This window comes from Aotus nancymaae, unplaced genomic scaffold (genome assembly GCF_030222135.1).
Source record: "Aotus nancymaae isolate 86718 unplaced genomic scaffold, 86718_ANA_hifiasm-v0.15.2.pri h1tg000014l, whole genome shotgun sequence".
Classification (NCBI taxonomy): domain Eukaryota; kingdom Metazoa; phylum Chordata; class Mammalia; order Primates; family Aotidae; genus Aotus; species Aotus nancymaae.
The window spans coordinates 91,345,697-91,368,323 of NW_026988425.1; the positions used below are offsets into that span (position 1 = coordinate 91,345,697).

General features: G+C 36.2%; 1 pseudogene; it reads left to right on the forward strand.

Annotated features, from left to right (window-relative positions):
- LOC105729986 (tRNA-dihydrouridine(16/17) synthase [NAD(P)(+)]-like) overlaps window positions 1-22,627 on the forward strand; it is a 33,412-nt pseudogene that overhangs the window by 1,653 nt on the left and 9,132 nt on the right.

A 22,627-nucleotide genomic window follows, 5' to 3' on the forward strand; every position in this document is an offset into this window, starting at 1 on the left:
GGACACCTGCTGGAAGAACTGAGAGCTGCAGTAGAAAAGGAGCCGCGGGAGGGGGAATTGTATAAAATCCCTAAAGGTAACTGACAGTAAGTCATACCACCTGCCCACAAATTCACTTACTTTCTAAACTATAGCACGACTGTCATTTTTTTCTTTTTAAATCTTAAGCAGTAACAAATCAGTATCCGTGAGACTGGTCCACTAGGATTGTCCCAAAGTTCTGTCCTTAGTGACAGTTTTGGTCCCTTGAAGATACGCAGCCTGCACGCAAGTTCTTTTTAAGGCAATGTGAACTCTAACGACTTACTCCTGGTGGGGAAGATTTGGGAGGGCAGGATTATCTGGCTTGAAAACATAAATCCTCACTTCTTGGGTTTTAAAAAAAGACATCAAGAAATCACAAGTTGATCTTTGTTCAAGAAACACACCAAAGGGTAGGAAAGTTAGTTAGGAGAATAACTGAAACTAAGGCGCAGGAAAGCACTGTTACTAGGTAGAAGAATACTAAATGGATCAAATTCTAATTGGGGGTAAACACGACACACATGTACTCATTTCTTTTCTTTTCTTTTTTTTTTTTTTTGAGATGGGTTCTCACTCTGTCACCCAGGCCGGAGTGCAGTGGCATGATCTCAGCTCACTGCAGCCTTGACTTTCTGGGTTCAAGTGATCCATCTGGGACTACAGATGCATACCACCACACCCAGCTAATTTTTGGTTTTTTTTGTAGAGACTGAAGACTGGGTTTCACCATGGTGCCCAGGTTGGCCTCAAACTCCTGGACTCAAGCAATCTGCCCACCTCAGCTTCCCAAAGTGCTGGGAAGGCATGAGCCACCACACCTGCTATAATCATTTCTTAAATAAAAAAGCTTAACCATTGAACTTGGTATTTACGTGTAGCAGTTCAGAGCAAAAAAAAAAAGATAATCATGTCAGCTGAACCACATAAAATAGGATGAAGTGACATCATCACTGAGTACCCAGTGACGTGTCTGTACTGAATAAATGCACATAATCACAAATTGTGATGTATTCACAATGAATGTGCTATAGATTATTTGACTTTTTTTTTCTTTTTTTCTTTTCTTAACATTCTTGGAGTATAGATATTTGACTTTTACGCTTAAATGTCAAAAATAATTCTTTACCATTCTCTCTTCATTCCCAGACCTCCAGCTCTTTGGGAACTGAAACTTCAACTCCAAAATCCCAATGGCAACATCAACGCTAAGAGTCCTGTTAGTTATCTGATTTATTTCTTATCTTGTTTATTTTTAATTTCATAGCATTGGCAGCATTCTATTGTCTGGAATTAGCTGGGGTAACAGAGTCCTGTATCGCTGCTGTCCTTTCTGAGCAAAGATACCTTGCTGCAGATTTTCTCCCTGTTCTATTTGTATGTGAACCAAAGAATGTCTCCCCTACAGAGAAGTAATTAAGGAACAGTTCAAAGTTCTTTATTATTTCACTACCTAACTCACCATATTGTTTCTTTCTGCTTCTATCCCTTTTCTGTATGTCTTCCAAATGGACAAGTCACATGCACGCAATTGTTACTATTTAGATGGTATTTTCCTTTAAATTTACTGCTCCTTGGCTGGGCACGGTGGCTCACACCTATAATCCCAGCACTTTGGGAGGTCGAGGCAGGCAGATCACTTGAGGTCAGGAGTTCAAGACCAGCCTGGCCAAGATGGTGAAATTCCCATCTCTACTAAAAATACAAAAATTAGCTAGGCATGGTGGTGCACAAGTGTAATCCCACCTACATGGGAGACTGAGGCAGGAGAATCGCTTGAACCCAGGAGGAAGAGGTTGCAGTGAGCTGAGATCATGCCATTGCACTCCAGCCTGGGTGACAGAGCGAGACTAAAAAAAATGTACTGCCCTTCTTCCCCTAAGTACCTGTAATAAGCATGCCATTTGACACTATCAACTAAATAATAGAATATGCTGTCCTTTGTACCCAAAAGGTTATGTCATGGCTCCCTGCCAGTGAAATATGTGCTTGAAGTGGTGATGTCTTTGTGTCTCACCTCCCTTAAGATCACGCTATAGATTTACTAGAAGACTGGGGCATCCAGCGCCCAGCAGGATATACTAACATTCTATAAAACCAGAATGTGTGCCCTCAGCCTTCTTGGAAGAAGGTTAAACCAATTGAGTAAACTAGAGGAGCCAGCTGCAATGTAATAAAGTAGGTCTAGCAAACTCCAGCAGGAAGAAAGCAACAGGGCAATGTTTTCTAACTGAGTTCTTCATGGGCAATATTTCTATGACCCATTTTTTATTTCATTAATGAAAATTCCAACTCCAGAAGGGAAAAAAAGCATTCTGCTACCAGATTGAATATACAAGACCTAGCCACAGATGAATTAACCAAGTAGAAATTGCACCTGCCATAGATGACATTTTCAGAAAATAACATTATCTCAATCAATAATGTAACACCGCTAAGGGAAATGGTGCTATTTGATAACCCAGAGGGTTTCCAAAGCCTTCTAACAGGAAGAAGTAAGGTGGGATTCACTGAAGGGGGAGACAGAGGGGGACAATAAATTTATTTTCTAGTGAGACCTTCTTTTGAGCTGCTAAATAGCAATGCCACTAATGTAGTGTTGGTCATCAGCACAGGGAGGACTGTGGGTAGAGTTATTGATTGGCTCACCCTAAGTGCAAGGGAAAGATTCTGGGCCTGAGTCAGCTCATGAATGTTCATCTTCCTTCTTGGGAAGGAAAAGGAAAAAGGAGTGAAACAACTTGAGGCAGCACACAATACAAGATCCTCAGCATCCTGTCAAATTGGAAATCTGGATGATATTTGGAGGTTGGGAAAGTTATCTGAGGTGCTGGGGGGAAGGGTGGCAATAGGACAGGAAGAGCTCACAAAGCAAAATAACAAGGACGGAATGCATTCTGGTTACATTCTGAGCTGCAGGCCATTATGAAAAGATTTATTTGTGCATGGATATCTATTTTATGTATTCTACCTTGAGGCAGTATACCATAGTGGTCAAGATTATGGGCTGTGGAGTAAACAGTTCTGAGTTTAAATCCACTTATTTTACTAGTTGTGTGGCCTTAGATGTGCCAAGCTGTACTTAGGCTTCAGTTTCCTCATCTTTATAATGGGAATTCTAAAAGAACTTCACACCTCCAACATTCATGGTGAGGTTCAATTTGTTGCATTTTTTTAAATTATTACACTTTAAGTTCTGGGGCACGTGTGCTGAACATGCAAGTTTGTTACGTAGGTATACACATGCCAAGGTGGTTTGCTGCATCCACCCTGTCATCTACATTAGGTATTTTTCCTAATGCAATCCCTCTGCTAGTCCCCCACCCCCTGCTACTCCTCCCCCATCCCCCGACAGACTCCAGTGTGTGATGTTCCCCTCCCTGTGTCCATGGGTTCTCATTGTTCAGCTCCCTTGAAGGTGTCAGGTGCAAATTGATTGACTTTTGTCTTTCAATTGACAACTTGCCATTTTATAAGGAATACCAACCATGGACTATTAAGTTTGATGTGATAGTTATTATATTTCTTCCCAAGACATATTTTATTATTTATATAAGTAGTACACATTTAAAAGAAGTGCTCCTCAGAATCTCCTTTTATTCTAACAGTAACATATATAAGAAATATATAAAAATGCTGAAATTAATGAGTCCAACTCAAGAAATTATAAAAGAACAATCAGTAATCTAATGGAAGTAGAAAGAGAAAATAATAAAGAGCAAAATTAACAAAACAGGAAAACAGAGAAAGTAAATGACTAAAATAGTTGGTTCTTTGGAAAAAGCAACAAAATAGGCAATCTTTAGGAAATTTTTTTTTTATTGTACTTTAGGTTCTGGGGTACATGTGCAGATCATGCAGGATTGTTGCATAGGTACACACATAGCAATGTGGTTTGCTGCCTCCATTCCCCATCACCTACATCTGGCATTTCTCCCCATGTTATCTCTCCCCTACCTCCCCATCCCCTGCTGTCCCTCCCCTAGCCCCCCACAACAGACCCCAGTGTGTGATGCTCCCCACCCTGTGTCCATGTGTTCTCATTGTTCAACACCCACCTATGAGTGAGAACATGCAGTGTTTGATTTTCTCTGTTCTTGTGTCAGTTTGCTGAGAATGATAGTTTCCAGATTCATCCATGTCCCTACAAAGGACACAAACTCATCCTTTTTTATGGCTGCATAGTATTCCATGGTGTATATGTGCCACATTTTCCTTGTCCAGTCTATCATCGATGGGCATTTGCGTTGGTTCCAGGTCTTTGCTATTGTAAACGGTGCTGCAATGAACATACATGTGCATGTGTCTTTATAATAGAATGATTTATAATCCTTTGGGTATATACCCAGTAATGGAATTGCTGGGTCAAATGGAATTAGTTTCCTGAGAATGATGGTTTCCAGCTTCATCTATGTCCCTGCAAAGGACGTGAACTCATCCTTTTTTACGGCTGCATAGTATTCCATGGTGTATATGTGCCACATTTTCTTTATCCAGTCTATCACTGATGGACATTTGGGTTAGTTCCAAGTCTTTGCTATTGTGCATTTGAAAGATTTTAGCATTTAAAAGTTTTTAGCATAGGACCTGATACAAACCTAGTGCTCAACCTACATTACTCAGAAATGGACCTGAGATGGATAGTTGTATGTTCACCTTTGGGAAATGGCAAACCTATGAACTATCCTAGAATGAAATTGGCATGTATGCCCCTGTGAACATCCAAGAATTTAAAACTGGGCCATAGTTCTGCAGAGTTTAGACACAACTATGAGGGAGAGGTGCTGTGCACATGGCTCCTAGGAGACTGCATGAGGCCAAATGCAAAAGCCATGTATGTCAGGTGCTTCCTACCGGCCTCCTCACGGCAGCCACGCCAGAAATTCAGCAAACATTCTTTAAGGCACTTACTAAAAGAATAACCCTGACTTGTGAACAACCATTTGCCCTGGACATGACTTCAAGAATTAGGGATAAACTGGGGACAGAAAGAACTCTGAGGAGAAGCTGCTACTGGAGAAATTATCATTAGCCATTGCTGGTCATGCATTACACACCTTGGCAAATCACAGTCCCCGTGTAGAGAGCATCTAACTTGCAGAAAGGACACTCTGAAATGTTGTGATAGACAGGGTTGTTATATAAAAGGTGTGGAAACTAGGCTTCCAGTGCTCACGTCATCACCATAACTCTTATCAACAGATCCCTTCTCGTTGTTCAGCCAAGGCCAACAATAGCATTCTTATCTTCTCAGAATTGCTTGAAATAGACAATGAAGAAAAGAAAGAGGCCATCTATCATGAAGGCTGACACATTTCAATTGGTCCAATTGAGCAGTGCCCTTCCCCTCTCTGATCTTAAAATGGTTTTCAAATGGGAGAGGTGAGAGAAGTTGTGAGAAATCATACATAGGTTCTCAATAAAAAGGCAACATGGGAACGGCAACATGGAGCAAGTGACAGAAAAGTAGTAAAGGAAAAGAAAGATCAAAGCAGAAATAGACAAACTTGAGACGAAAAAATGCAAAAGATCAGTGAAACAAAAAGTTGGGTTTTTTGAAAAGATAAAATCAACAAACCATTAGCTAGACTAAGAAAGATATAGAAGACCCAAATAAATAAAATCAGAAATGGCAAAAAAAGATGTCACAGTGGATACCACAGAAATAAAAAGAATCATTAGAGACCACTGTGACACAGTGGTCAAAAGATTTAAAAGTAAAATGAATAAATTCCTAGACACATATAATTAACAAAATTGAGCCAAGAAGAAGTAGAATACCTGAATAGATCAATAACAAGTAACATAACTGAATCAGTAATAAAAACCTTCCAAACAAAGAAAAGTCCAGGACCAGATGGCTTTCCTGCTTAATTCTATTACACCTTTAAAGAATAATTAATACTAATTTTTCTCAAACTATTCCAAAAAATTGAAGTGAAGAAACTTTTTCCAACTCATTCTATGAGGCTCAGCATAACCCTGATAAGAGACAAGGACACACACAAAGAAAAGAAAACTGTAAGCCAGCATCCTTAATGAACATAGACACAAAAATTCTCCACAAAATACCAGCAAACTGGATCCAACAATATATCAAAAAGATAATACACCATGATCAAGTAAACTTTGTCCCAGGAACACAAGGATGGCTCAACATATGCAAATCAATAAATGTGATACATCACATCATCAACAGAATAAAAGATATACACCATATGATCATCTCAATAGATGCATAAAAAGCATTTGCTAAAATTTAACATCTCTTCATGAAAAAAATTCCCAACAAATGAGGAATAGAAGAAAAGTGCCACAACACAATAAAGGTCATATATGACAGACCCACATCTAACACCATACTGAACAGGAAAAAGCTTTCTCTAAGAACTGGAACAAGACAAGGATGCCCACCTCACCACTCTTCTTCAACCTAGTACTGGAAGTTCTAGCCAAAGCAATAAGGCAAGAGAAAGAAACGAAGGACACACAAGTTGGAAAAGAGGAAGACAAGTTGTCCATTTGCAGATGATATGATCTTATACATAGGAAACCCTAAAGACTCTATTAAAAAAAAAAAACCCTTAGAACTGATAAACAAATTCTGTAAAGTTTCAGGATACAAAATCAACATGCAAAAATGAATAACATATATATATGCAAATAGTGAACTAGCTAAAAAAATAAAATCGAGATGGCAATCCTATTTATGATAGCTACAAAGAAAATACAAATAAAAATCAAAATACAATGATTCCTACAATGATTAGGAATAAATTTAACAACAATGAAAACAAAAACACAACAACAAATGAATAAATTTAACCAAGGAGGTGAAAGATTTCCACAAGAAAAACTATAAAACACTAATGAAGGAAATTGAATAGGAAAAAAGTGGAAAGGCATTTGCATCCATGTTCATGGATTTGAATAATTAATGTTGTAAAAATGATCATACTACTAAAAGCAATCAACAGATTCAATGCAATCACTATCAAAAATACCAATGATATTCTTTACAGAAATAGGAAAAATATCTTAAAATTTGTAGGGAACCACAAAAAAAGTAATCCTAAGCAAAAATAACAAAGCTGCAAACATCACACTACCAGACTTCAAAATATACTACAAAGCTGTAATAACAAAAAACAGCATGGTGCTGTCATAAAAACAGATACACAGACCAATAGAAGAGAATAGAGAACTCAGAAATTAATCTACACATTTACAGCCAACTGATTTTTGACAAAGGCACCCAGAATACTCATAGAGTAAAGGACACTCTCTTCAATAAATGGTACTGGGAAAACTAGATATCCCTATGCAGAAGAATGAAACTACCTGTCACCTATTAAAAAAATCAACCCAAATGGATCCAAGACCTACATGTAAGACCCAAAACTATAAAACTACTAGAAGAAAACATATGGGAAATGCTTCAGAACATTGGTCTGGAAAAAGATTTTATGCATAAGATGTCAAAAGCATAGGCAATATAAGCAAAAATAAACAAATGACAAAGGGGATTAATATCCAGAGTCACAAGCAACTCAAACATCTCAATAGCAAAAAAAATAAATAAATAAATCTGATTAAAAACTTAATAAATGATGTGAACAGACATCTATCAATAGAAGGCATAGAAACAGTCAATAAATATATGAAGAAGTGCTTGACATCACTAATCATCAGGAGAATGCAAATCAAACTACAATAATGAATTATCTCACCAGAGTTAGCATGGCTGTGATCAGAGAGACAAAAAAATAACATGGTGGCAAGGATGTGGAACAAAGGGAACTCTTAAACACTGTTTTAAGAATGTAAACTAGTGCAACCACTATGGAGAAACAGTGTGAATGTTCCTTAAAAAAAAAAAAAAAAAAAAAAAAAAAAACTACAGGGCTAGGCACGGTGGCTCACACCTGTAATCCCAGCATTTTGGGAGGCTGAGGTGGGCGGATCACAAGGTCAAGAGATCTAGACCATCCTGGCCAACATGGTGAAACCCTGTCTCTACTAAAAATACAAAAATTAGCTGGGTGTGGTGGCCCACGCCTATAGTCCCAACAACTTGGGAGGCTGAGGCAGGATAATCACTTGAACTCAAGAAGAAGAAATTGCAGTGAGCAGAGATTATACTGAGCCAAGATCGTGCCACTATACTCCAGCCTGGTGTCAGAGCGAGACTCCGTCTCAAAATAAAAAGTAACAATTAAAAAACTACAAATAAAGCTACCACATAATTCAGCAATCCCGTTATGGTCGTTTTCCCAGAGGAAAATAAATCAATATATCAAAGAAACATCTGTACCCCCATGTTTAATTACAGCACTATTCATAATAGCCAAGATATGAAATCAACTTAGTTGTAGAACAACAGATGCATGGATAAAGAAAATATGGTATATATACACAGTGGAATACAATTCAATAAAAAAGAATGAAATTCTGTCATTCACAGCAACATGAATGGAACTGGAGGATATTGTGTTAAGTGAAATAAGCCAAGAACAGAAAGTTAAACCCCACATGTTCTCACTTGTATGTAGGAGCTAAAAAAAAGTGGATATCACAGAAGCAAAAAATAGAACAGAGGATACTAGAGGCTGGAAAGGAGGAGAGCTAAGGGGGAAATAGGGGAAGATTTGTTAAACAATACAAAATTACAGTTAGATAAAAGGAGTAAATTCTAGTGTTCTATACCACCGTAGGATGACTATAGTTAATAATAATATGTTCTATAGTTTCAAATAGGTAGAAAGAGGAGTTTGGCCAGGTACAGTGGCTCACGTGAGGTGGGAGGATTCCTTGAGCCTAGGAATTCAAAACTAGACTGAGCAACATAGCAGACCTCATCTCTACTAAAAATTTATTTAAAAATTAGCTGGGCATGGTAGTGCACACCTGTAGTCCCAGCTACTACTTGACAGCTGTGGCAGGAGGACTGCTTGAGCCCAAGAGGTCCAGGCTGCAGTGAGTTGTGATCACACCATTGCACTTTAACCTGGGTGCTAGAGGGAGACTCTGTTTCAAAAAAAAAAAAAAAAAAAAACAGAAAGAGAATATTGAATGTTCCCAATAGAAATAATAAATGCAAATAATATGATGAATATGCTAATTATAATCACTATGTGTTAATTTTTTAATGTTATTCAGTAAATATATATATGTGTATAGATGTGTGTATATATATATATATATATATATACACGTTATATGTGTGCATATGTATGTACAGACACAGGGTCTGACTCTGTCACCCAGGCTGGAGTGCAGTGGCACAGTCATAGCTCACTGAAGCCTTGAACTCCCAGACTCAGGCATTCCTCCTGCTTCAAACCTCCTGAGTAGCTAGGACTACAGCACTGCCACCAGGCCTGGCTAATTTTTTTTTGTAGAGACAGGATCTCGCTATGTTGCCCAGGCTGATCTTGAACTCCTGGCTTCATGTGATCCTCCCACCTCGTCCTCTCTAAATGCTAGGATTACAGGTATGAACCATCACTCTCAGCCATAAAAAATTAAATTTAAAAAATTAATAATTTAGTGAACTGAGTAAAAACAAAGAAAAAATGAGAAATGTCCAGATAGTAAATAACAGATTCTAGCATAGAAGGAAGAGAAAAAAGTACATTAGGAGCTCTCTGTTGTAATTTTTCTGATAAGAACTTCCTCCAGCCTCACTCTTTGGTAAGATGGAGATGATTGCTTCCTGTACCTCCTGTTCTCCATAAATAAAGATGAAGTCCCATTTCCTAGCTCCCATTCCCATTGTAAGCCCTGCTGCCATTTATCAGTATGGACAAGCATGTTGATTCTCAAGCTCTCTGGGAGTCTCTGAATGATGAGATTACAAAGAAAGTAGCAGGAGGCTGGTTCACTGGAGGGCATTTTGAATCGATTGTGAACATGTGTTGGGAATGCGGGTCAATGAATTCTGGGAGTAGGCTCAGGTTGCTCAATGAAGAAGGTTACTTCCTTGGGCTACCTCTGACCTCAATGTAAGCAATTTGTTTATAGTTGGGATAATGTAGTTTTTGCATGACCATAAAGTAAATTGAACAAGCCAATAGACAATGTAATGATCACCCACTTTGAAGCTCATTTTGTTTTTTTACAGGAAAGAGATGCATTTAGATATTTGGTAAGACAGTCTCACCTTCCTAAAGACTAAGGTGGTGGAAATGTGGGAAGAAATTTCAGAAACAAAGATAAATGGTTTGTTTTTTAGAGAAATAAATAGGTCAGTGTTTCAAATACTCAATATCATTAATCAAGTTGGCAGCAGTATCAATAAGCTCAATTGCTAGCAAATGGTGATCTGATTACAGTGGGAAGAATATACCTTAACAGGTAGAGATTGTGAACTAAAATTCCTGAGATTTAAAAATCCTCCTTTTTTAATTTTTACATGGGCTCTCACCCTGTCACCCAGGCTAGACTGCAGTGGTGCAATCATAGTTCACTGCAGCCTCAAACTTCTGGACTCAAGTGATCCTCCTGCCTCGGCCTCCTGAGTAACCAGGATTAAGAACATGTACCACCATGTCCTGTTAACTTTCTGCCTTAGTCTCCCAAAGTGTAGGGATTACAGACATGAGCCACCATGCCTGGCCTAAAAATACTTTCTCTTTTTTCCTTTTTTTTGTAGAGATACTGTCTCATTTTGTTGCCCAGACTGGTCTAACTCCTGGCCTCAAGTGATCCTCTCACCTTGGCCTCCCAATATGCCAAAATTATAGGAGTGAGCCACCACTAAAAATATTCTTAATGAATTATTTTCTGACTGTGTTAGTAGCACATTGGGTAACTTTTTTTTTTTTTTTGCCAGAAAAAAATCTCAAACATTTGCTTTTACTTTACCAACTATACATTCCTTGTTCTGTTGAAAATGTCATTCCACTTTTCAAGCTTACTAAACTATATCAACCCACTTGAAAAACTAAATTGACCTCAGTTATCCTTGTTCAGGCTGTTGAAAGTGAACTTCTTAAGGTCATATTGCATTACACTATTCATTCCTTTTGCTGTACCATTCCGAAGTATCTCCAGGTGCTTAAAATGTCGATAGTAATAATGAAATCATTAAATGAAAACTGGAGGCAATATGCCCAAATTTCAGAGAAGAAAGGAGAAAATGTTCTTTCTCTTTACTCCTCCCATGGAATATGAAAATAATAAAGAGAAACAGTGACTAACCTCCAAACTCTTGCTTCAGGGTCAGCCAAACGGTGTTTCAGTTGGATATCTAAGACATTCAAGCTCCAAACCCCAGACCTGCAACACCTCCTGTCTCCCACCCTTGGATGACCCAGTTCTACAGTTTGGTTTATCTGGTTCCCACTCACTTGGAGCTCTTGCTTAACTGATCTATTATGTATAACAGGACAGCTTACCCAGCAGCAATTCTGCAATCTCTTTCTTATGAAATATTTTGCAAGAAAGCTCTCCCTTTGACACACTAGTCAGCATAATATTGTATCATGTGTAGATTAATATCACATTTGTTCTATGATCAGTTACCTTGCAAAGTCAATTATTCACAACACAGGCAAGAATCAATAGGAAGATTAAAAAAATACCTGAACTACCAAGTAATACTCTTACAGAATATAACTCACAGAAGAATCTCTCTGGCCATTACTCAGGATTTATTTACTTCTATTTTAGATACAATTCTTACATGCTTAATAAACCAACTTTTTATTCAACCAACTCTATGCAAACTTTTTTAGAGATATTATATCACTGTGTTGCCCAGGCTAGAGTGCAGTAGTGAGAACACAGTTCACTGCAGCCTCGGCCTTCTGGGCTCAAGCCATCCTCCCAAGAGTAGCAAGTACTGGGGACTACAGGCATGCATTACTACCCCTGGCTATTTTTTGTGTGTGTTTTTAAAAAAGACAGGATCTCGCTGTGTTACCCATACCTACCTCAGGCTCACAAAGTGTTGGGATTATAAGTGTGAGCCACTGTGACCAGCCACTAATGGCATTCTTAAAGTTACTCCTAAGCTAGCCAAGCTGTAAAGATGGCGCAAAACTGAAACACAGCACCTGGTCTTACACAGGTTCTCTGCAGCCTTAGATTGTGCTCAATGAACTGTTTATGATGTGACCGAACAGGATGATGAGATGCAGCCCAGTAACACTATGTTCACCATGAGAAACTTAGTGAAAATATTTGGATCTAGGGATGCATTTCTTTCTCTCCTTAATGTAAGGAACCATACTATTTCTTGTTCTTAAATTGTAGATTCTGCAAACAATGTAAGTGATTGTCATTCCTATTCTGCCTTGGTATCAGAAGGCTCAAAGCCAAGATTGTGATCCATTTCTCATTAATGTAAACAATTTCATGGGAATTATTTTGTGTTTTGCATTTTGTTTCCATACTATTTATTTGCATTACTTTTCTCACTTATTTTGAATTTATATCTTTTTGCTCTATTATTTTTAAAACCTCATATGGAATTTACCATATGCTAGACACTGTTCTAAGCACTTTAGAAATATTAATTCATTTAGTTCTCATAGTTACCCTATGTTATCATATCCATTTACAGATAGTTAAAACTGAAGGCACCTAGAGATTAGGTATATATATTTTAATCTACATAAAATCTTTTTGGAATATAAGAAAATATATGGCTGGGTGCTGTGGTTCATGCCTATAATCCCAGCACTTTGGGAGGCTGAGGCAGGCAGATCACTTGAGGCCAAGAGTTCAAGACCAGCCAGGGCAACATGGCAAAATCCCATCTTTACAAAAAATATAAAAATTAGCCAGGCATGGTGGCTCCAGCCTGTAGTCCCAGATACTTGGGAGGCTTGGGTGGAAAGATTGCTTGAGCCCAGGAGGCAGAAGTTGTAGTCATGTTGAGATTGTGCTACTGCACTCCAGCCAGGGCAACAGGGAGAGACCATGTCTCAAAATAAAGATAAATAAATAAATAAAGCTTAGACAAGCTGGAAAAGTTCATTAAAAATATAATAAATGCTTAAAATTAATAAATTAGGAAAAAGCAATATGTAGAAACGTGGAGGTAAAATACTAGAGGAACAAAAACTAAAGGTTTAAAATGATTGCTTTTGAGGAATCGGATTCAGGTGTGAAAGGATCATGGAAACTGCTCTATGTGTGTGTGTTTTTGTTAAGCTTTTTAACACTTTAATCTTTTTTAAACCAGAAATGTAATTTCTTTGAAATTTCTAAAGTATTATAAAAACATCCACACAAATTTCTCAAATCATAAAAATGACTATCCTTTGATCAATGGCTGTGTGTGGTTCACTGAAAGCCTATGAAGCGTGTGATATCACAGGGACTTTCCTGAGCCACAGAGTGAAATTGAAAAATGTGTTAGACTCTAGATCTGGCTACATTTGAGGTTGGTATAGCTTTTCTCTTGAGGTACATGTCTTCAGATTGTTAAGGTTCTGCTTCTCCGAAACACAATACAAAGCATGGCACTTTGAAACAAATGCCTGAGAACATGGCTTTTCATAGTGCTGGCCTCAGACTCTGTCCCTCATGGCCCATGAAGGATCATCGGTCTATTTAGCAATTAAAATTTTTTTTAACTTAACACAATTATTTATATATACAATAAATTTGAAATGTAAGATTATAAATTTTGCTAAAATCTTATTCTTTTCTAATACTTTATAGACTTTAAGAGTTTGTAGTGTATTAATAAGAAACTCTTGCTTACTAAACTGAAATACTGTCTCTTAGGCCCACAATGTTTTCAAGTTAATTGACTATTATCACTTAAATTTGTTACATTTGCATGTTTCAGGTATCATTCTAATGCAAAGAAAATATACCCATCTATCAAAAGTAGCTCATTAAAGATTAAAAGAAGTGATAAAAATGGCAATATAAATAATGTGACCCAAAATAAAGTTGGAAATATGAATAGAGAGAAGTGCTCTACTGTGAATATAAAATGCAGATCTGTATGTAAAAGCAAATAAATCTAAATGTGCAATGATTTTGCATAAGCAGCCAAAAAAGAAAAGTGTGATTAAGTCCAATGATGATATTAAGTCCAAGTATGATAAACAAACTTTATTGGAAAATTGATCCACTGCCAATTGTCTATAACAACATACAGCCCTAGAGGACTTCAGTCATAGCTACTGTTCTAGTAAAATCAATCACTTTCTATGAAACTGTGCAGAATTATGGTATTCAATAAATGATTGGTTTTTTTCTGATGACATATAAATGACCAAACGAACAACTGATACATAATCAAATTTATATACCTATTATGCTTTATTGCTGTGAAGGTTTTTAAAACCAAATAAACGTCAATGTCTTTTGTTATACTGGGGAAAAAGCAAAATAATTTTGAAGAATAACATGTCCAAACAACATTTCTTACTGGGGATGAATAACTTATATAACACATAACAATTAATGTTATACTGCCTCAGAATTAGAAATACAATCCATTGAAACAGAAACCAGCAGTTGACTCCAGCATATATAAAGAAATGACATATAATGGAATTGACAATTCAAATCATTGGGAAAAGAATAATGTATTTAATAAATTGCACCTGAACTATTGTTTATTCTTTTTTTAAAAAAAATTGTACCTTTACTTCACCCTACATGAATATAAACTCCAGATGGTTTAAAGACATGTCAAAAGAAAAACATTTTAGATGTTAGAAGATATGAACCTTAAATTGCATAAGAACTTCTTAAACAATTTATACAGGTGGATACATCTGATTATATCAAAATGCTTAGCTTGGATCTAAAATTTTAGGATATACTTATGTATATTTATGTATCATGTTAAGGATATAAACATGAATCATTGTTAATTTGACAGAAACAGGAAGGGCAATAGATCCAGAGAAAGTATCCAGGAGATTTTAATTATATGTATAATTTCTCAAAAACATCTTTATATCCATATATGCTTATCTGTATATAATTATATCTATATATCTCAAAAATATGTATAATAAGCATTTATGGCAAAATGCTATAGTTTGACAAAGATAGCTTACTGGTGTGGGTTATATTGTTTTCTATAATTTGTCAGTTTTATGCTTGAAATAGATTGTAGTTTAAAAAAATAAGAATGTTTAAGAGACATGGAAAATAGAATTTCAGTTCCATCATATAGTAATAAGAGCTCCAGAAAGAAATATTAGGGAAAATGGAGGCTTAGTAATATGATTTGTCTGTGTCCTCACCCAAATCTCATCCTGAATTGTAGGTCCCATAATTCCCAAGTGTCATGGGAGGGACCTAGTAGGATATCACTGAATCATGGGTGTGGGTCTTTCCCATGCTGTTCTACAAAGAGGAGTTCCCGTGCACATGCTCTATTGCCTGCCGCCATGTAAGATGGCGAGGCATTCCAGCCATGTGGAACTGTGAGTCAATTAAACCCTTTTGCTTTAAAAATTACCCAGTCTCGGGTATACTTTTATTAGCAGCATGAGAATGGACTAATACACTTAGTATATTCAAAGAGATAGTGGCTGAATATTTTCCAAAATTGACAAAAGACATAAATCAAGTTTAAAAAACACATGCCCCTATACATATCCTCTCATAAATACATATTTTTCTCAAAGATCACTTGTGCTCGGTCTGGGATCTTTTTGGCTACAATTTGTGCCAAAAGTATAAAAGTATCTGAACTGAAACAAATCTATTACAAAATTAGAATATCACAATGAAATATTCTTATCTAGATGGCCCAGCCTGTCTTCTGAAAAAGCTGAATACTTACTCTGGCCAACTTAGGGAAAGCTTATATACCCCTTCTACTACCACAGCAGGTGCTCTCTTGAGAGCACCACCTTTTGGCTGGAGGCCAACCAACTCAACTCATTACAGCTACTCACAAGAGAACAATCCTGCTCAAACAGGCAGAAAACAACACCTTATTCTAGTGGCTACAACATCCTAGCTAATGAGAGGTCCTGAGTCTGTCCACATGATGACTTCACTGCTAGCATAACCAGCATTTGAGACAACCAGCACACTAAACAAAACTACAACAAGGACTCTCACAGAGTCCACTTCACTGCCCTGCCACCTCCACCAGAGTAGGTGCTGGTAGCCACATCTGCTGGGGGACTCGAAGACTGACTACATCACAGAATTCTTTGCAGACATTCCCCAGAACCTGCCCAGCATCTGGTATCTCTTCTGGGTGGCTTGATCAATAGCCACCTGGGATTACTCCATGGGACAAAAGAATCTGAACAGCAGCCCTTGAGTTCCAGATCTTTCCACTGAATAGTCTACCCAGATGAAAAGCAGCCAGAAAAGTAATTCTGGTAATATAACAAAACAAGGTTCTATAACACCCCCAAAAGATCATACTATCTCTCCAGCAATGGATCCAAACCAAGAAGACATCTCTGAATTGACAGATAAAGAGTTCAGAAAGTTGATTGTTAAGCTACTCAAGGAGGTACCAGAAAAAGGTGAAAACCAACCTACAGAAATTAAAACAACAATATAGGATATAGATGAAAAAGTCTCCAGAGAAATAGATATTGTAAAGTAAAAACAATTATAACTTCTGGAAATAAAAGATACACTTGGAGAAATATTACCATAGTATTGTGAAAAAAACCACAATTACTTTTGCACCAACCTAATGCAAAATACACTGAAAAGTTTCCACGACAGACCAGAACAAGAAGAAGAAAGAAATTTAGGGCTCAAAGAGAAGGTTTTCAAATTAATCCAATGAAGACAAAGAAAAAAGAAGTTTTTAAAAATAAATAAAGACTCCAAGAAATGTGGGATTATGTTCAATGACCAAATATGAGAATAATTGGTATTCCTGAGGAAGAAGAGAAATCTAAAAGTTAGGAAAATTTATTTGAGAGAATAATGGAGGAAAACTTCCCTGGCCTTGCTAGAGATCTAGACATCCAAATACAAGAAGCACAAAGAACACCCGGGAAATTCATTACAAAAAAATCATCACCTAGGCACATAGTCATTAGGTTAACTAAAGTCTCAAGGAAAGAATTGTAAGAGCTATGAGGCAAAAGCATCAGGTAACCTAGATAGGAAAATCTATCAGATTAACAGCAAACTTCTCAGCAGAAATCCTATAAACCAGAATAGATTGAGGCCCATCTTTAGCTTCCTTAAACAAAATAATTATCAGCCAAGAATTTTGTATCCACTGAAACTAAGCTTCATAAATGAAGGAGAGATAAAGTATTTTTCAGACAAACAAATGCTGAGAGAACTCCCCACTACCAAGCCAGCACTATAAGAAATGCTAAAATCTTTAAAAATTTTGAAATCTTGAAAAAACTCAAAATACACCAAAATAGGACTTTCTTGAAGTATAAATCTCATAGGGCCTACATAACAATAACACAATAAAAAAAACACAAGTATTCAGGCCCAACTAGCATGATTAATAATAGAACAGTACCTCACATCTCAATGCTAACATTGAATATAAATGGCCTAAATGCTCCACTTAAAAGATACAGAATGACAGAGTGGATAAAAATCCACCAACCAAGAATCTACTGTCTTCAAGAGACTCACCTAACATATAAGGACTCACATAAACTTAAGGTAAACAGGTGGAAAAAGATGTTCCTTGTAAATGAAAACCAAAATTGAGCAGGAGTAGCTATTTTTATATCAGACAAAACAGACTTTAAAGCAACAGCAATTAAAAAAGACAAAGAGGGATTAATCCAAGAGGAAACTATTACAATCCTAAATATATATGCACCTAACACTTGAGCTCCCAGATTTATAAAACAATTACTACTAGACCTAAGAAATGAGATAGATGGCAACACAATAATAGGGGAGGATTTCAATACTCTACTGACAGCACTAGACAAGTCATCAAGACAGAATGTCAACAAGAAAAAATTGACTTAAACTGTATTCTAGAAAAAATAGACAACATATATTTACAGAACATTCTATCCATCAGCTGCAGAATATACATTATTTCCATCAGCGCATGGGACATTCTTCAAGATAGACCGTATGATAGGCCACAAAACAAGTCTCAATAAATTTAAGAAAACCAAAATTGTATCAAATACTCTCTCGGACCACAGTAAAATAAAATAGGAAATTAACTACAAAAGGAATTCTCAAAACTATACAAGTACATGGAAATTAAATAATCTGCTCCTGAATGACTGTTGAGTCAACAATGAAATCAAGATGGAAATTTAAAAAAATTATTTGAACTGAACAATAATAGTGACACAACTATCAACACTACCGAGATACAGCAAAGGTGGTGCTAAGAGAAAAGTTCATAGCATTAAATTCCTACATCAAAAAATCTGAAAGAGCACAAATAGACAATCTAAGGTCACACCTTAAGGAATTAGAGAAAAAAGAACAAATTGAACCCAAACCCAACAGAAGAAAAAAAAATAACAAAGATCAGACCAGAACTAAATGAAATTGAAAGAACAACAAAAAAATACAAAAGATAAATGAAACAAAAAGCTGGTTCTTTGAAAAGATAAACAAAATCAATAGATCATTAGAAAGATCAACCAAGAAAAATCCAAATAAGCTCAATTAGAAATGAAACAGGAGATATTACAAAAAATAGCACAGAAATATCAATTCAAAAGATCATTCAAGACTACTATGAATACCTTCACATGCATAAACTAGAAAATCTAGAGGAGATGGTTAAATTCCTGGAAATATACAACCCTCCTAGATTAAGTAAGAAATAGAAACTCTGAACAGACCAATAACAATAACAAGTAGCAAGACTGAAAGAGTAATTTAAAAATTACCAACAAAAAATAGTCCAGGATCAGATGGATTTACAGCTGAATTCAATCAATCATTCAAACAAGAATAGTGTCAAACCTACTGAAACTATTCCAAAAGGTAAAGAGAATCCTCCCTATGAAGCCAGGATCATCCTAATATCAAAACCTGGAAAGGACATAACAAGAACATCAACAACAAAACTATAGACCAATATCTTTGATGAGCATAGATGTAAAAATCCTCAACAAAATACTGGCTAACCAAATCCAACAGCATATCAAAAAGATAATCCACCATGATCAAGTAGGTTTTCTACCAGGGACACAGGGATGGCTTAAAATCTGCAAGTCAATAAATGTGATACACCACATAAACAGAATTAAACACAAAAATCACATGATCATCTCAACAGACACAGAAAAAACATTTGACAAAATTCAGCATCCCTTTACAATTAAAACACTCAGCAAAATCAGCATAGACGGGGCATACCTTAGGATAATAAACTCCATCTATGACAAACCCACAGACAACATTATACTGAACAAGGAAAAGTTGAAAGCATTTCCCCTGAGAACTGGAACAAGACAAGGAGGCCCACTTTCACCCCTTCTATCTAACATAGCACTGGAAATCCTAGCCAGAGCAATCAGACAAGAGAAAGAAATAAAGAGCATCCAAATTGGTAAATACAAGGTGAAACTGTCGCTGTACACCAATGATATAATTGTATACCTAGAAAACCCTAAAGAATCATCCAAAAAGCTTCAGATCTTTACTAAATGAATTCAGTAAAGTTTTAGGATGCAAAATCAATGAACACAAATCAGTAGCACTACAGTACACCAACAGTGACCAAGCTGAAAATCAAATCAAGAACTCAATTCATTTTACATCAGTTGTAAAAAATAAAATATTTGGATATATCTAACTAAGAAGGTGAAAGATCTTTATAAGGAAAACTACAAAACACTGCTGAAAGTAATCATAGTTGACATAAACAAATGGAAACACATCCCCTGCTCGTGGATGGGTAAAATTAATATTGTAAAAATGACAACACTGCCAAAAGTAATCTATAAATTCAATGCAGTTCCCAACAAAATACTATCGTCATTCTTCATAGAATTAGAAAAAATAATCCTAAAATTCATATGGAACCAAAAAGGAGCCTGCATAGCCAAAGCAAGACTAAGCAAAAAGAACAAATCTGGAGGTATCACATTACCTGACTTAAAAGTATATTACACGGTCATATTTAACAAAACAGCATGGCACTGGTATAAAAACAGACAGGTAGATCAATGGAACAGAATAGAGAACCCAGAAATAAAGTCAAATACTGACAGCAAACTGATCTTCAACAAAGCAAACAAAAACATAAAGTGAGGAAAGGACACACTATTCAACTAATGGTGCCAGGATAATTGGCAAGCCAAGTGTAGAGAATGAAATTGGATCCTCATCTCTCAACTTATACAAAAATTAACTCAAGATGGATCAAAGACTTAAATCTAAGTCCTGAAACTATAAAAATTCTAGAAGATAACATTGGAAAAATTCTTTTAGACATTGGCTTGTGCAAAAATTTCATAACCAAGAACCCACAAGCAAAGCAAATGCAACAACAACAAAGATAAATAGATAGGACTTAATTAAACTAAAAAGCTTCTGCACAGCAAAATAAATAATCAGGAGAGTAAACATACAACTCACAGAGTGGGTGAAAATCTTCTCAAACTGTGCATCCAACAAAGGCCTAATATCCAGAATCTATAAGGATCTCAAATAAATCAGCAAGAAAAACAAACCAAAAAATCTTATTAAAAAGTGGCCTAAGGACACGAACACATAATTCTCGAAATAAGATATACAAATTGTCAACAAGCATATAAAAAATGCTCAACATCACTAATTATCAGAAAAATGCAAATCAAAACCACGATGTAATACCACTTTACATTCTTGCAAGAATGACCATAATTTAAAAATCAAAAAATAATAGATGTTGGCATGAATGTAATGAAAAGGGAATACTTTTACACTGCTGGTGGTAATGTAAACTAGTACAATCACTGTAGAAAACAGTATGGAGACTCCTTAAAGAACTAAAAGTAGAACTACCATTCCATCCAGCAATCCCACTACTTGGTATCTACTCAGAGGAAAAGAAGTGGTTAAATGAAAGAGACGCTTGCACATGTATGTTAATAGCAGCACAATTTGCAATTGCGAAGACATGGAACTAGCCTAAATACCCATCAACCAATGAGTGGATAAAGAAAATGTGGTATATATACACACATATATACCATGGAATACTACTCAGCCATAAAAAAGAATTAAATAGTGGCATTCACAGCAACTTGGATGGAGTTGGAGACCATTATTCCAAGTGACATAACTCAGGAATGAAAAATCAAACATTGTTATGTTTTCACTCATAAGCAGGAGCTAAGCTATGAGGATCCAGAGGCATAAGGATGATGTAATGGACTCTGGGGACTTAGGGGAAAGGGTGAGACAGGGAGTGAGCAATAAGACTACATAGTAGGTACAGTGTACATTGCTTGGATGATGGGTACGCCAAAATCTCAAAAGTTACCACTAAAAAACTTATCCATGTAACCAGACACCACCTGCTCCCCAAAACTATTGAAATAATTTTTTTAAATAGAAAAAATATTATTCAGTAAACTCTGTAGACTGACATATTAGTTTCTACCTGATGACACTTGCCTTCTTTCCAGCCTCATTTTGCATCTTAGAAATCTTGCACTGAGTTCTGTCCAAGGCCACCTATGTCACTGAGGGCCTTGTTTTTTAAAACTTCTAGGTGTTTTAGCTTCCCAAGTTTCAAAAATCCAGTTTTGCTCCCACCAAGGATTTTTCTGACAAGAGCAGGTTCCTTCTCATGCTTATGCCAGCTTTTCTTTCTGAATGCCTTACATGAACTGTAAAAATATAAATAGAAACATAGAAACATTTAAATATATTAATGTCTTAGTCTGTTCAGGCTACCATGATAAAAAAAAATTGTATCCTCCTGCCAATGAAGAAAAATTAAGTTACTGGTAAAATGCATTTTTCAAATGACACTGTTAGATATAATATAAATGGTATAAAAGTATAAGAGCAATAATTTTCTTCTTTGTGTTAGCAGATAATTCACTTTATTTGACCCGGAGGTGTTTGCCAAATTACTACTAATGGCAAATGTATGATTTAGATTTGGGCATATATATAATAAATATAAAGTGAGTGATGATTTTTATTTGTTTTGTTTGTCACTGAAAACCCAGACTACATGAGAACAGACTTGGTTAATTTGTTTTCTTTTTGAGCCATAATATAGGCCAGGAGTTGACAAACTATGGCCCACAGATCAAATCTGGCTCACCACCTATTAGCCTTCCAGCTAAGAATAGATTTATGTTTTTAAAGAGTTTAAAAAAAAATAAAAAGCAGTATTACCTGATATACGAAAATTCTGTGAAATTAACATTTCAGTATCCATAATTTCTGCATGTTGTTAAAATAACAATGTTATTTTTTAAACACAGGCACATTTCTTTGTTCATGTATTGTTTGTGGCTGCTTTCATGCTACAATGGCCAAGTAGTTGCAACTGAGGCCATAGGGCGTACCAAGCCGAAAATACTAACTGTCTGGTTTTTTGCCAAAAACATTTACCAACCCCTGACATAGGCTACAAATGAGTGACTCAAATGCTCCAACTGAATATGCAGGAAAGAAAAGAGGTAAATTGCAGATAAAATAGTTTATATATTAATGCCAATGTATATACTACTTTATTCACAGA